The sequence below is a fragment of the Coenobita brevimanus genome, chromosome 112, assembly GCF_032717465.1.
Source record: "Coenobita brevimanus isolate Jiangsu-jjx chromosome 112, ASM3271746v2, whole genome shotgun sequence".
Lineage (NCBI taxonomy): Eukaryota > Metazoa > Arthropoda > Malacostraca > Decapoda > Coenobitidae > Coenobita > Coenobita brevimanus.
Window position 1 is genome coordinate 22,411,340 of NC_137065.1, and position 16,655 is coordinate 22,427,994.

The following is a 16,655-nucleotide window of genomic DNA, read 5'->3' on the forward strand; positions in this document are numbered from 1 at the left end:
TTTCATAACCTGTATCATTTTTAAATATCAGTGTTGTACACTCACGCATACTATTTTTTCCTCCTGGGTTACCCCTTCTTTTCCCACAATACCCTGGAGAGAGGGAGGAGGGGGATCGGTACCAGCTCTACCCCACCTTCAACCCCCCAACTCCTCCACGTTCATCTACCACTTGCCAGTTAGTGCTTAGCCACAAACTTTTTCATGTCCTATAATTATGGCTACACCGTTATCGCACACGCTGTCAACGGCCATGATTTGGATGATATTTAATAAATTATTATATACAGTAATTGCAGGCTTATACTGAGGACAGTATTCAGAAACAGTGTAACCCACATTATCGTGCCACACATGACTGGGCTGCTGCAAGGCCACTGCATGAGAAAGGATGTCAGTGATTGACCCCCCCCCCGCCTCCCTCCCTCCCTCTCTCTCTCTCTCTCTCTCTCTCTCTCTCTCTCTCTCTCTCTCTCTCTCTATTATTCTTATTTTCATTCTTTCTCTTATTCTTTCTTACTTTCACTCTTACTCTTTATTACTCTCTCTCTCTCTCTCTCTCTTCTCTACAAATGAGGGTCATGTTGATCATGTATGATCAACTAAACAGTTGTGATGATATGAAACGAAGAAAGAGGTGTAATCATAGAGGGTGTGTGTGTGCCTTATGTTACCTACCTATAGTTGCTGACAAATGTACCGCTTCAAGCCAATGTAAGAATAACGCTACTGTGTACCAGTGAAGAATATGTATAAAATATATGTTCAACAAAAGGAAATGAAGGTCTGAAGCGACGAGTGTAGTGGTTGGAGAGTGTAGTAGGTGTGATGGTGGTGGAAAGTGTTGTGGCCTTCACGCACCGACCTGCCTGATAAGGCGGTGCTACGTCATCACCTTCGGCCAGGGATGGCACTGTCATGTTCACTGTATTCCTTTACTACTCTAATACTGCCCCTTACTCCTGTATGTAATACATCTTACAAATGCCTCTGTATTTTATAACATAGAGTGTAACTTATTTTTATTAAGGGGCATGTGGCTACACCCATAAACCACGGTGTGGCCATACCCACGATGTCCAATCACTAACTGTATATAATTGTATAGGCTCAAGGTGTGTGGCAAGACCCACCACCTTCTTTTGTTGTATTAGCCTCTGTACCTTTTGCAACAATAAATATTTCAATAATATTCAATTCTCTCGCGACTTTCCCGCATCTCATTCATACCCACCTCAAAATTCAGGCTCACTTCTCTCTCTCTCTTTCTCTCTCTCTCTCTCTCATGATACACGCCGATACGTACACATACACAATCTCTCCCTCACTTATAAATACGCACACACGTACAGACAGGCACACGTGACGCGTGTACAAATACGAAACCCGCAATGAGCTGGTCTAAACTGGTTTGCTGCCCCTCTCTCTCTCTCTCTCTCTCTCTCTCTCTCTCTCTCTCTCGTAAATAATAATAATACGCACTCAAATCGCACTAAAATTAGACGGGAGTGACTTAAAGTGTTATTTAATATTATATTGTCAATTACTGTGATAAAATACAAGTGATTCAGTGGTTTTTCTGCGCTAGTAAGTGAAGTCATATGCTAAGCGCATTAGCTAGCGAACATTTTTGCGGTTGCAAACTGTGCAGGTGTGCTATGAAATGACTCATAAATGACATTATATCCCCAATTTTTATAAAAGCAAGTGACAATATAAGTCTTTCATGAAGTTTTATAAACTTTGTAATGATTTTCCTCACATCATTACTGTTTCGCTAAAGTCTAGCGTAAACACTCGAGTATCGTAATAAAATCATAAGAGACCGGCTAGAAGTGTTTTCTAATATACTGTATATCATTGCTCTCTCACTCTCTCTCTCTCTCTTAGACCTAATCGGTGTGCAGTTGCATCGTCAACTCTCCTCTATGTGCACTGCATGCAAGCAACATTCATTACACACACTGATGACGGCAAATGTATGGAAGATTTTTTTTTTTGTCATTGTATTTTTCATTATGTGCCAAGCATAAATGAAGAGCATCATACCATTATTTGTGATTAAAAATTGTTTCAAAGCAACCATTCCACCACAAATCATTGAGCTAAGTAGTATGGCCTGTTACACACACACACACACACACACTGGATCCTAGCGAAGAAGTATAGTAGAAGAGGTGAAAGGTGGCAACAGAGGAGGAGGAGAGGAAGGAGGAAGAGATGATCAAAGAAGGAGGATGAAAAGGGTGATCGGAAACAATGAGAAGAGGAAGAATAAAGGAGTAGCCTAAATGGGGAAGATGGTGAAATGACAAGAATGCAACAAACAGTGGGAGGGTGAAAGGGAAATGGAAGAAGGCAATATGAGAAGAAAACTGACAGACAAAAGAGGAAAGACAGAGGAGGGCAAGAAAAAAAAAGAGAAATGAAGAGTAGGAGGAGGATGAGAGGAAAGAAAAGAACGATGGTAGACTAGAGAACAGAAAGAAAATAGATTATACAGCGGGGCAATGAGCAAAGAATGATATAGGAAAAGAAAATTGAAGAGAGAATGACATAAAAGAGAAGAAGACAGGAAAGGGAAAGAAACGCATGAAGTGGAAAGACAAGAGAGAAGAGAATCAAGAGAGAAGGAAAGAGGAGCAGACAGCGAAGAAGGGGGAAAGACATGAAGGAAAAGGAAAAAGAAATGTCAGAGAGAGAGAGAGAGAGGCCGGGGGGGGGGGAGGGTTGAAGGAGGGAGAAAACAAGCACTACAGGCCAGAGTCATGTTGGGCACAATAATGTGGGTTACACTGCTTGTGAGTATTGTTCTCAGTATCAGCCTGAAAATAAATGATAATTTATTGTTAAATACCATCCAAATCTTGGCCGTTGACAGCGTGTGTGATGTAGTTTAGCCATAGTTTACAGGATATGAGAAAATGTGTGGCTAAGCACTAACTGGCAAGTAGTGGATGAACGTGGGGGAGTTGCGGGTTGAAGGTGGAGCAGCTGGTACCGAACCCCACTCTTCCCTCCCTGCAGGGTACTGGGGGGAAGGAAGGGGTTACCCCGGAGGAGAAATTAGTACGCGTGAGTGTGGATGGAGTGGTTGGTCAGTGGGGTGTGCCAGCAGAAGTAGATGGGAATGGTAGTGCTTTGGTGGACATCTGTGCTTGTAAGGGGTTGGCAATAGCCAACACCTACTTTCGTCATAAGATGATCCACCGGTATACATGGAGAGGAAAGACGAGGATGGATGGTGAACTTGTTGGACGAAAGGCAATGACAGACTACGTGTGTGTGGATGAACGAATGAGAAGACAAGTGTTGGATGCAAGAGTGTGGAGTGGGTGGGGGAATGGAGTCTCGGACCATCACTTAGTGATGGCCAAGGTAGAGCTGCAAAGAAAGTTGTTGAGGAGACGAAGGGGAAGACAGGAGGAAACAGCTCCTGTGAGAAGAGTGGAGAATTTGCAAGATAGTGAGAAAATGGCAGAGTATAAGAGCATAGTGGAAGAAAGATTGGGAAGGTATGAGCTAGAGCAGATGGAAGGGGTGGAAGACGTATGTAAGATATTCACGGAAGAGATAGGCGCAGAGTGTGAGGCGGTTTGTGGAGTGAGGAGGAGATGCAAGGGTGTGCAAGGGACAGCATGGTGGAATGATGAGGTGAAACGAGCTGTGGAACAAAAGAAGAAGGCATATAGTGAATGGTTAGTGAGTAGAGGTAGGGGAGAAGATAGAGAGAAGAGAGAGGTATATGTGAGCAGGAGAAGGGAGGTTAAGAGACGGGTGAAGGAGAGTAAGAAGAAAGTGGATGAAGAGTTTGGGAGGAATCTGAGTGTGAAATGGAGGGAGAGTAAAAAATTGTTTTGGAAGGAGGTAAAGAAAGTAAGGCAGTGTGGAAGGGGAAATAGAAGGGGAGTGAAAGATCCGAATAATAGATTGTTGGTGAAGAAGAGAGAGAAATTGAGGAGATGGAAAGAGCGCTTTGAGGATTTGTTGAATGTAGAGGGTGAGAGCAGTGCGAGTATAAGTGGTTGGGGAATGGCTGGGAGAAGTAGAGATGAGAGGAGGGAGGAAGAGATCAGTAGGGTGGAAGTAGTGGAAGTGATGAAGAAGATTAAGTTGGGAAAGGCCCCAGGAATTGATGGAGTGTGTGGTGAAATGCTTAGGTATGGGGGTGAGATTGTTGTGGAGTGGATATGGAAGTTGTGTAGATTGGTTTGGGAAGAGGGAAGGGTTCCAGAGGACTGGAAATCAGGTATCATTGTTCCTTTATACAAAGGAAAAGGGGAGAGAGAAGTATGTGGTAACCATAGGGGTATTTGCCTTCTTAGTGTGACTGGTAAAAATATATGGTAGAATACTCATTGATAGGGTTAGGCATATGACAGTGGGGCTAGTTGGAGAAGAACAAGGGGGACTTAGGAAGGGAAAAGGGTGTGTAGATCAGATATTTGTTCTAAGATGTTTAGTGGAGAAGTACTAGAGAAGGGAAGGAAAGTGTATGCTGCCTTCATGGACTTGGAGAAAGCTTATGACAGAATAGATAGACAAGGTATGTGGAAGGTATTAAGAATATATGGAGTGGAGGGGAAATTGTTGAGTGCTGTGAAGAGTATGTACGAGGGAGCTAGGGCTATGGTGAAAGTGGATGGTGAGCTGAGTTCTTTGATCTCAATGTGGGACTGAAACAGGGTTGTGTGATGTCTCCATGGCTGTTTAATATATATATGGATGGGGTTGTAAAGGAGGTGCAAGGTAGGGCAGTGGATGTAGGGGTGGCTCTAATGAATGAGGGTGAGATTTGGAAGATTCCGGTGTTGCTGTTTGCTGATGATACAGTATTGTTGAGTGAAGATGATTGGGAGTTGCAAGGTTTAGTGAATGAATTTGGGACAGTGTGTAGGAGGAGGAATCTGAAAGTTAATGAAAACGAAAGTAAAGTTATGGTGTTTGAGAGGAATGAAGTCACAGAGTGTGCAGTGAGGTTGGATGGTGAGGATATGGAGAATGTGAGCGCATTCAAGTACTTGGGTAGTGTGATGAGTAAGGATGGAACTTTGGGGGATGAAGTGCGTGAAAGGGTACAGCAGGGAAGGAAGGTTGTTGGTACACTGAAAGCAGTGATGAGAAATAGGGAGGTGAGTATGGAAGTTAAGAAGTCACTGCATGATAGTATTGTGATCCCTACCCTGACGTATGGAAGCGAGGCGTGGACCTTGCAAGAGGGGAACAAGTCAAGAGTGAGAGCAGTGGAAATGAGTTACTTGAGAGGAGCATGTGGAGTGACATGGAGGGACAGGTTGACGAATGAAGAAGTGAAGGAACGTTGTGGGGTGGATGTGGATGTGGTTGAGAAGATTAGGAGAAATACACTGAGGTGGTTTGGACATGTGAAGAGAGTGGAGAATGAAAGACTGACTAAGAGGGTGTACGTAGGTGAGGTGGAGGGAGGGAGAGGGAGGGGTAGCCCGAGGATGAGGTGAAGGGATGGAGTAGAGAGGTATATGAGGGAGGGAGGGTGAGTTGGGGGGAGGGTAGTCAAATGGTGGGTGACAGAGCGACTTGGAGGCGTTTTGTCTGCGGCCACCCTTTGCGGGATTCGGGCGTCGGGCTAAAGATAGAAGATAGATAGAGTGTACAGTATGTTTAGCTTGTTTATCGTTCTGTTACGACAGCATTATCACCCTGCGAAAACACTTCCCAATAAATGTTTCCAAACAGCCAGAATTTGGATCTGAGGTTAAGATTTTCCTTCATTAACTAGCTGCAAAGAAGAGAAACTCTTCCATATGACAGATTCCTTCATCTTAATTAGACACTAACTTGGAATGTTATGATTTAATTGAGTAAAAGATAATGACTGCTGTAGGGCAGGCACAGGGAAGACAGTGATATAGTTTACAGTTTTTATGGGAAGGATTTACTTTAGTCTTAGGCAGACCTGAACTCACCTCAGTCTAAATGGAAGTCGAGGATCTGAATGGACTTTAACGAGTTGAATTAGCCTCGATGGATTTTTTTTTTCTATGTATCTGACTCAGGACGTAGGCTTGGACCTACATGGACCTGAATTGCCCTAAACTAACTAAAACTGTCTTGACGATGTCGAAATAAACGTGATGAGATGTGACTGAATCTGAAGTGTTGCTGATATTAACTTGAATGGAGCTAAATGGTCCTGACTAAACCTAACTGGTTCTGAATTGCTCTGAATGATCCCTGATTTATTTGACCCTAAAGGAGTGAGTTTGCATGACCTTAATATCCAAAATTTAACTGAATGGAACAAACTTTAAATGGGTGATTTTGAACTGGCCTGATTAGACTTCAATGGACCTAAACTGACAAATGGAGCTAAAGCAACGACCAGGTGGAGGTGGAAATACGAAATGTCATAGGGGGCGACGTGCGAAAATGTTGACGTGCGAAAATGAGTGTATAGCCTACAATGTGGGTACTTAGAACAAAGTTCTGACAAAAGAAAAAAAAATGGACAGTGGAAAAACCGTTGAAAAACTAAATGACCTGAAATGACAAAAATTAGGTCAGTGCTTGATTGAAATTAGTTTGGTGGTGTAGGAAGTAAAAAAATAACGTAGGTTTCGAAATTGTATCAGACTTACGTGGCGAAAGGTACGAACACGTTAAACCGGCGGAAAGGTAGCAGGTGTTGATAAGAATAGGCTATGCAGATATGATAAGCTCCAGTGAAGAGACCGCAATTAAATATTTGTGCCAGAAACCTGGATGAGCGAAACTTTACCAATGGAATGGAAACATGGATGTGTATATGAATTTTGTTGGTAAAGTTTATTAGTGTTTTATGTTGGAGGAGGTAAGACAGATATTAGAAAACCTGGTGAGTGATGAACTGGATGTATTCCATAGCGATAAGGAATGTGTGAATATTTTTTGCAATAAATGTGATAATGGAGATGGAGAAGGATTGTAATACACTGATGGCGCTAATGAATACTGGAAAAATGCGTGTGATACTGAGACGAGGGAAGAATGAGGAAAAGTATTATAAGCTTACGGTGGGAAAGATCGACAAACTGCAGTAGATGTAGAGTTTTTGTGTCGATAATGGAGTATGTGAACTGGAGGACGGTTGTATGAGTGAGAGGTTTGGTATCACTGACGGATGAGGATACGAGCGAGGGCAACAAGCGTATTAGATGAACATGTATAGTACCTGAGTCGTGCCGGCATAACTGGCAGCTGGCAAAATGAGTCCGATGGATAACTGTTATAAGAACAACAGTCGAAATGGTGTATGATTTTCATCGTGAACTAATCTCAAACAAACTAGTCCAGTAGTCAGTTCAGGCTATTTATGTACTGTTACAACCATCTTCAGGTTTCGTTTAATCACAAAACGAAATCGTCTGATTATCCAAAGCACCTGATGCAGCAATCGCCTTACCATCAACGTATGTACCTGACACATCTGACACAAAAAACATAAGCATGGAACGAGAAGTAAATAGGCAGAAAGAAATCTTACTCTATCAGTGCATCCTGTGTTATGTAGCATACACGAAGTGGCAGGTATACGAGTTTTCCTACTTACACCCCCGCAGAATGTCGGAAAATTAAGAACGTGATATGTTTAATTAACCCAACCACACGGCAATAGCGATTGATCAGTTGCCACCAGTGCTGTCAACCAATCTCTCTCCTAGCATTTGTGTCTCCTGTGCTTGATATACTGAGTACTATCTCACTATCCACTGGATATAGCAGTACAGTGAAAGGTGATGCAAAAGGAGGTGGAAGATTAAAACAGCTCTGACAGATGTATGTAGTGGTTTAATTAGCAGGCGCAAATGAAGCTCACCCGATACGTACTAGGTAAGATTTCGCGAGTTGTGAAAGCCATCACCCACCTAGACCTAAAATTACCAAGAACGGAATCAAACTATCCAACATCCCTGAATGGTGGTTTGTGTCTTCCGGGGTGGTAGCAAGGGGGAGACTGGGGGCCACGTGCTCAACACCGTGAGCAGCATGCACCGGGATGTGGATCAGCCTAGTTTTTCTTCCACTAGAATGCATTCATTTCCTCACTTTCTCTACCAATAAACTCCTTCCTTCCATGAACCCGGTGAAGCCGATGGGACGTACCAAGGCCCCCGACTTTTTAATGTTTGTTTTCACTTTCCCCTTGTTATACTCTTCAGTTGCCTCTTATTCTCCCCCCTCCTCTACTTTTATACCCCAAGATTGCATTATCGCCAGTTTTGGTTAGATAAGTCAATCCAGGACCAGTTATGTCCATTTAGGTCCACTGGGGCTAATTCAGGTCGTTAAGATCCATTCATCTTCATCACATTGATTAAACTCAGTCATGTGTGGTCAGGTCCGGTTAAGACTTGCTGCAAAATAATTCCTACCGATAAACTACAGGCTGCCATTTTTTTTCCCACTGGTTGCCCTAAAGTAGTCACTACGTACTACCGAGTTAATTATATCAATACATTCTAACAAAGTTGTTGGCCAAGTAAGATTGTGGAGTTGCCATTTTTCCTTAGGGAGAGATTTCCTCAGGTTCAAACTTGTGTGCTGGGCCAAAATTTTACCAAAGCCTGTTAGCCTTAGACGTATTAAAAAAAAAAAAAAAAAAAAAAAAAAAAAGCCCCTTGGCTGTGTCTGAACCCTATCATCGTTTAGTTAAAATCGGATAAATACTGCTTGAGTTACAGCATTGTTGCGTGCGCGCGCACATGCACTCCCGCACACCGATCAATACATAACTCCAGCTCTTGCTTTGCGAGCACGGGTGTAAAAATTCACTACCCTTGGATATGTGACAAATTCTGGGAATACGAATATCTTATAACCATATTACTGGCTGTAAAGTATTCTATAATGTAACCCGCCTTTATCATGCTGTAATAAATATAAATACCATGACAACGTTTCCTTTTTGCTTTTGATAGTGCGATATTTGATAGTAGCCTATTAATCAGTTCAATCCGATGACGTCTCGTATCGTCATATATCTTGCTATATTTAGATTGTTAAAACTTAAGGAGGATTTCTAGTTGCTAAGAGGTCAGTGAAAGCCGTGTCTAACCCATCCAGTACCAAAAATCTATCATGCCTTAATAAAATCGTTTGGCAGCAGGAAGAATAAAACCAGAAAATACGACACCAGACTGAGGGTTAATGTATTCATGACTATATGTATGTATATTTGTACGTATGTATGTATGTAAGAGTAGGATATATGTATGTATGTATGTACTCGTATGTATGTATGCATAGATAAATTCTATCATACCCTATATATAATCGTCTGGCAGCAGGAGCAAGATTAGAGCCAGAAAATACGTCACCAGACTGAGGGGGTTAATGCATTCATGACTTTGTATTTATGTATATGTTTGTATATAAATAGGCCTCTAAAAAGAATTAGGTTCAAGCTCAATTACTCATGTTCTTCATCCGGTTGATTAATGAAGCTAAATGGTAACAACGTGTCCAATATCTGAATGGAAATTTCCGCTGTGAAGAACCTTCTAGATAAGAGTGACGTACAACTCCGACGCACTCGTACAAGAACAAGGCCGATTGCGATGAATGAACCAAACACATTGTACAGTACTGAGATATTCAATGTTACGATCGGAAAATGGCGAGCAAAACGCAGAAATAATCACGGTTTGTTACTGTAACTTAGAATTATCTGCTGTAGAATGTTCCCGAACCTTCACGTTTTCTGTGGTCGGGAGGAGCGGCGGCAGAAAACGCTATAAATAGAGGAGGTGAGGCAACGATGACTCATAGCAAGACCAAGAGCCGTACGAAGATAACCTAGTGCTGCTGCTGTAGCTGCTGAAAAGATGCCCTTGGCCTACCCCAGCTTCGTGTGTGTTGCAGTAAGTAGCTTGAACCCGTATTAAAGCCATAGGTCGAAGAGACAGGCGATATGACTTATTCATTGCACCGTACATACACATACAGTACGTGTGAAAGTAAAAGGTAAATAGATGACGGTTTTGTGCACATACTGCTTCAAACCAGGTAAATTATGAAAGGCAATAAATGTGAGTAAAAATTTGTAGAATATACGAGGGTGGAAAATGTAAGGAAGAATGATTTCAAGATGTTTGAGGCATTAATGGATAATGGGAAAAGCTTGCAACAACGTGAACAAGGAAGTATTATGGAAGGTGCTGCCAATATACTGTGGAAATTATTAGAATACTGAGTGTGTGAAGATAATTTTTGGCGGCAGTGTAATGTACACTGGGAAAGATATGTAGTAGTGACAAGTTTCACATCACTAATGGAAGAATGTACGAGAAAGGACAAGAACCCGCGTTTGTTGAATATGTATAGCCTACCAGTGTAGTGCTATCATAACTGGTAGCCAACAAAGTGCGTGGTCACGTAGCATAGGTGGCGTGAAGAAAGCAGTCGATTTTTTTTTTTTTTTTTTTTTTAAGCCTGAACTATTCACTAACTACCATAGTCCAGCTGTCGAATCAGCTCATTTACGTACTGTTTGCTGGTTATATTACATGATTAAGTGGAAATCGAAATTGTTGATAATTCTTCCAAAACAAAATAATAATATCTAGTATGTAGTGATCAACTTATACCATTTAAAAATTTGACAAAGTCCCATTAGGTCTAATCAGACCCATTCGGGTTGTCAGTAAACTTAGGTCCAATTGGTTCAATATTCCAATAACAAGGTCCTGCCAAGCATTCAGAACTTTGCCCATAAACTGCACATCAGTGTTAACCGAGTGGCTGCCCTTAAGCAGTTATAATAATAAGTGAATTATTCTCTATTGAATTTCTGAAAAATTAAGGTAGAAACTCCCATATGCTGCAGGGCTCAGTGCTTTATCCTTACCGTAACCATATACTGAAGGTAGATGATAAAATCTGAATGCTTGGAATCATGTTGTGAAGAATATTCTAGATGGTGGCAACAGTGAGGGCATCTATAATATTAGTCGTGATAAAGGAGCCAGACATACTGGCTGATGCTGATATTTTCATTAATATTTTCATTAATATAGATGATGGGATAGAATGCTGATATAATCATGTTTTTACGTGCCAGAAATAAAAATAACCTTGCAATCTCGTTTTCTTTTCTAGAATGATCGAGAAGCTCCAGCATGCACCCGAACCTTCACGTTTTCTGTGATCGCGAGGAGAGGCGGCAGAAAACGGTATAAATGAGGAGCGAGGAAGGGGTGACTTGGATCAATATCAGGAGCCGTGCGAAGACAACCTACTGCCGCTGCTGCTAAGTGACATGGCTATGAAGGGCGGGAGGAGGCAATGGGAATGGCTTCCGTGACCCCATGGTCAGAGTCTAAGCCCTCCTCGACAGGCTTTCTTAAATTTTACTGTTAATTACGGAAGAAGACTTGGGCCCACTTCGACCCTCCCAGTTGTGGAAATCTGACTACGCTACTGTTTCTACAGCTACAGAGAGAAGTTGCCCTTGACCGGTCCTAGCGCCTCGTGTGTGGTGGTAAGTAGATAGTCTGTGCCTCATTTTTATTATTATTATTTATTATTATTATTATTATTATTATTGTAGGTGGAGACAATCGAAATGACCCATTGTCCATGCATATGTGTAGACATGACCGTACCAGACACAGTTTGTGTGCACATTAGTCTGTCATCCTGCATATGTTCATGGCTTTTCACGACCTATGTGAGGATATTAAAACAGCAGCCACCTACCAACCTGCCAGTAGCTTTCTTGGTATATCAGGATTCGTAGTTTACGGTGACCTGCCAGTATTTTTAACTGTCTCCGTCAGTCAAGAAAGGATTACTCCAAAGAAAGTATACATATAATTGCGTAGGTATGTACATTTTTTTTTTTTTTTCTGATACTGTTGTTCTAACCACTTTCCTTCCTCCTGAGCGCTTTCCTTTATTTTCGCCGCCTTTCTTATCACCACCACCACCATCATACCATCATCGTCATGGCAATACATATGGAGTGAATTGAATCAGTATGCTGCAAAATAATACACATTGCACTATATTCTGGCCCAGCCCATATTGCCACAGTAACATACCGGCCCTGATCGCCTACGAAGAGAGAGAGAGAGAGAGAGAGAGAGAGAGAGAGAGAGAATTTGTGGGAACAGAAAAAAAAAGACAATAATAATAGGAAGACTCATTGGCCCTGATCGCCTACGAAGCATATACCGTATCTAATTCATGGCAAATTTAGTTTGCTGTTTAAATAGACAATTTCTAGTTTTATGTAGTGGTGTTCTAAGTTAATGGGTTATGTATCGTTACATTTGCTGACTCAAAAATATATATGGTTATACACGAATTCAGTAACTCCAGACTTGGAATCATCATAATTCAAGCGGTTAGGTGAATCTAGAGACAACACACACACACACACACGGAATTCCATTTATTCTGTGGCATCCATTAATCCAAGTAAATTTATTTACAAACATGGTCATAAACACGTAACGGTATTACTCCCAGCCACTTCTGATATCATCACTTCCTTTTATTTCAAGCGATGCAATTCTCTCTCTCTCTCTCTTATGCAGTACACGCTCATTCATAGAAACGTATTTACACGTATTAATCATTTTTACAAGTTATTAGTGTGATGCCACACCAACCAGTTAACACCAAACTTTTTTTTTTTTTTTTTTTTTTTACTATACATTATTTTCAACGGATTTTGTGGGCAATGCTCAGATTTTTTTCTTCCCACTGCACATTCTACACACATTAATTTTCACAATCATTGTCAGTATTTGTAGGAAAAGAATGATGAAATACTGAAGCAGTGTGAAGGAGAAAACCATAATGAAAAATGAATACAGTGAAGGGGAGGAAACTGAAAAAATGGAAGCATTGTGAAGGAAGTTGAACAGTGATGGAAAGTAAACATAGGGAAGGAATAGAAGTACACTGAATAAAGGGAAGCATAAAGAAAGTAATGAATAACAGTGAAGGTGGGAAAGCTTAAAGCACAGTGAACATGTGGAAGAACAGCGAAGGGAGAAAAGTATGGTACAGGAGATGTATGGTAAACTTCGTGAAGACGGGAAAATGTGCAGTCCGTTGTACAATGAGAAGCTAGGGAAGGACAAGTGAAGTAGCCAACATTAGTACCACGAAGGTAGGGAAAGACAAAGGTGGTGGGAAGCATACTTGAAAATACAGAAGCACAGTGAAGGAAGACATGATAACAGAAATTACGAAAATGTAATGGATGTAGGGAAGAGATGTACCTACTTTATTATAGTTAAAAAAAAAAAAAAGTAAATAAACATCTTTATTAATATTTCATTTAGTCGTAACTGTGATGGTTTATAGTGAATGTTAGTCAGTGTGCGGGTTGGATGGTAACTTGTTCCGCCAGGTGTGATAATTTTTAAGCAATGTTACTTGTTGTCTGCAAACTGTAAATGGGATGTAATTTTGTGTTTTTTTGTCAGATTAGTGGTCAACCATTATGCATCACTGTATTCTTTTTCTGTTTACCTCTGTTGGGCTGTATGTGAATTCACATACAGCTGTTTAGTTCAGTTCTTGGGTTACTTTATGAATAACTGCAAGACATTCCCACATCGCACAAACCAATTGGTGATAGCCAATAGAGTTGAATTTTGCTTTTTTACTCAGGTGAATATAGATGATAATTCAGACGTTGGCTGGGCTGTTTTGTTTCACGCCAGGCGATTTTGTTCAACACAGGACAGACTATTTGAATTAACTCTGTCAGTGCAACAAATTATCTGGCAGCAGCTGGAATACACATCAGTGTCGTCTGGATAAAATCGTGTCGCTAAGCTTGACTAAACATACAAATTCTCATCATCATAAATAGTAAATGGGTATACTTGGTGCGCATATTTATTAAGCTTATTATCATTCTCATAATCTCACTCTTACATTCTTCTTACATTGTTTTTTTTTTCACCCTTGATAAAAATTCCGTGTCTTTAGCATGAATAAAATATTGTACCAAAAACCATGTGTCATGTACCATTAACTCATATCTATATATATATATATATATATATATATATATATATATATATATATATATATATATATATATATATATATATATATTCCTCCACCTTTCCATCATCAGTATTATTATCATCACCATCATCATCTACATCATTATCCTGATCTCTTTTCCCGTTTAGGATTGATGGTGGTGGTTGGGGGTGAAGTCGGTGAGATGATGACGAAGACAGTAAGTGAGCTGGAGAATGTATTATGATGAACGGAGGAAGAATTTGTGTGAAATTTTAGGCAATGTTCATAATGACTTCATGTTCAGCAAAGTTGAGTTAAATGTCAGCAGTTCTGTATGAGCCGATTACTCTGTGGCCAATAAAATAATCTCACTCCTCACATTCAGGATTTTTTTCCTCTCAGCTTCCATACAGTTTTGCCAATGAGTCTTCCTATTATTATTTTCTTTTTTTCTCTCTCTCTTTCCTGTTCCCACAAATTCTCTCTCTCTCTCTCTCTCTCTCTCTCTCTCTCTCTCTCTCTCTCTCTCTCTCTCTCACACACACACACACACACACACACACACAGTGACCTTTTTATCCTTCATCTTAAGTTCTAGAGCGGGACGCCTTCACGTGGTGGCATCATTGTGTTTGGGCGGTTCAACTGGTCAGTTGTAGACGTCCCTGAACTGCTTTCCCATTCCTGAGAGGAGGATGGTGGACTGCAAGAGGAGGGGAACTTCAGCCTGCAGTCCACGGAGTTCACGTCTAGATGAGCCTGGGGTAACAACAACAACAATGACAACAAGGGCAATAGTAACGACAACATCAACAACAATAACAGCAACAAGAATAACGAACATTCCTCATAGTCACTTCCTTACATACAGTTTTAACTCAGACCCCATCCCTTAGCCTCACTCCTTTGTATACCCTCCATCCCATGAACACTTTACTTCATTTACCTCCAGTCAAAGATGACCGTGCTGTAATTGTATGCAGACACTGCACGAAAAAGAGAAGTCCTGTGTTCAATTCCAATGCAGGCAAGAATTACGGCAAGGTCTTCGTTATCAAACCTTACTCATACCAGGAACAGGGACTTTGACCTTAACCTCGCCAATTGCGTGTTGTAGTCTAGAGGAATACTGGGACTGTTTGTAACTGAATGTCTACCTCAGTGACCAGTGTGTAGAAGATAGGCATTAACATCAGCCTTCTTTTTTCATACTACATTTTTCACCTTTCACCTCTCAGCGCTCTAGTTGCTCACTTTTTGTTTCATAGCCATTTTATATTATCCATTTATTTGTAGTCTGTTACTTTGCGTCCATGTTATTTGTACCCTGAAATTTTTAGAAGCTATTTGAACCGCTGTTAGTTGTACCTGAGCAGTTAGTGTCGTTTTCTGTACTCCTCGCATGTTTACACAATTATTTTCACTACTGTTAACTTTGTCCTGTTCTTGTGCACCCATAATATTTGCACTGCTTTTAACTGTGTGCATTTTTTTCATTGCCCTTGCTATATTTGCACTATTATTTTTTTTTACTACTATCACTCGCTCCTACTCCTACTCACCTCTCCCTTTATGTTCCCGACCTTCATTACTTTTCTCCTGTTCTTCGTGTTCCTTTCTACTTTCACTCATCTCACACTTTCTTCATTTCTTACCTTCCTTCCAGCCATTATTCCCCCCCCTCTCTCTCTCTCTCTCTACCTTTCACGCAATGCTTAGGAAGGGGGTTGGTTGATTTAGGATGATTTTGTGGAGGTGGAAGGATGACGATGGGGCTGGAAATAGAAAAGTAATTATTGCTGTCACCCAGGAAACTGTTTAGGGCTGGAAATAGAAAAGAAATTATTGCTGTCACCCAGGAAACTGTTTATTACGTTGGCTGGTAATTATATAAATGTCGCCTTGTGGTCTAGTGGTCTGTGATCTGTATGGGTTTACATCCAAAGTGTGGTTAGGGTTTATTGAACACATGAAGCTGCCTAGTGACGAGTGAGTTTGGTCGCCTTCACTGTCAATGTTTTAAAAGTTACCTTGACCCGAACCCCTACACCTTACTCCCCCCCCCCCCCGCCCCCAAAAGATAATGGGGAGAGTAAACGCAGGTTTACCTTTGGAAAATGGTTAACCCTTTCATTCAAATTATCATTTTTTTCCTATCTCCAAGAGATATTCAGTTTAGGGAACAGTGTAACAAACTTATGTGCTATATACAGCATTGATTACCCTCTTCAATGTCAGATGTTCTTACAGCAAAAGAAACATCTGGCAGCATCTAGAGTAAAAGTAATATGGCGTTAATCTCTTCATAGCCGAGTAAAACCCTTTAGTTTTATCGTGCACACAAGAATGCCACCATCATTCATCTTTATCCAGTTACCTTGCGTCCACATTTTTTTTTTTCTGCTGTAATATGTAGTATACCCGTATTTCGTACGATTTTATAAGCACACTTATTTTTCGCACTTCACCACCCCTCACTCAGTTTCTTCTTTCTCACATCTTCCCCCACCGTCCCTCGCCTTTCTCCTATTCCTCGGTTTTCCTCCACCTCTCACCTTCAGTGTCGCCGCGTATTTTCATTCTTATATTTGTTTTCCTCCCATCTTTATTCTGTGTCTGTGTGTCTGTCTGTCTGTCTGTCTGTC

At 41.0% G+C, this 16,655-nt stretch overlaps 1 long non-coding RNA gene across 1 annotated transcript; it reads left to right on the forward strand.

The window, feature by feature from the left end:
• The first annotated feature begins 9,797 nt into the window (after positions 1–9,797).
• Positions 9,798–14,376, forward strand: LOC145418086 (uncharacterized). The gene is made up of 3 exons (XR_013900632.1): positions 9,798–9,878; positions 11,116–11,497; positions 14,178–14,376. It is a non-coding gene; the product is annotated as an uncharacterized LOC145418086 (long non-coding RNA).
• The last annotated feature ends 2,279 nt before the right edge of the window (positions 14,377–16,655 follow it).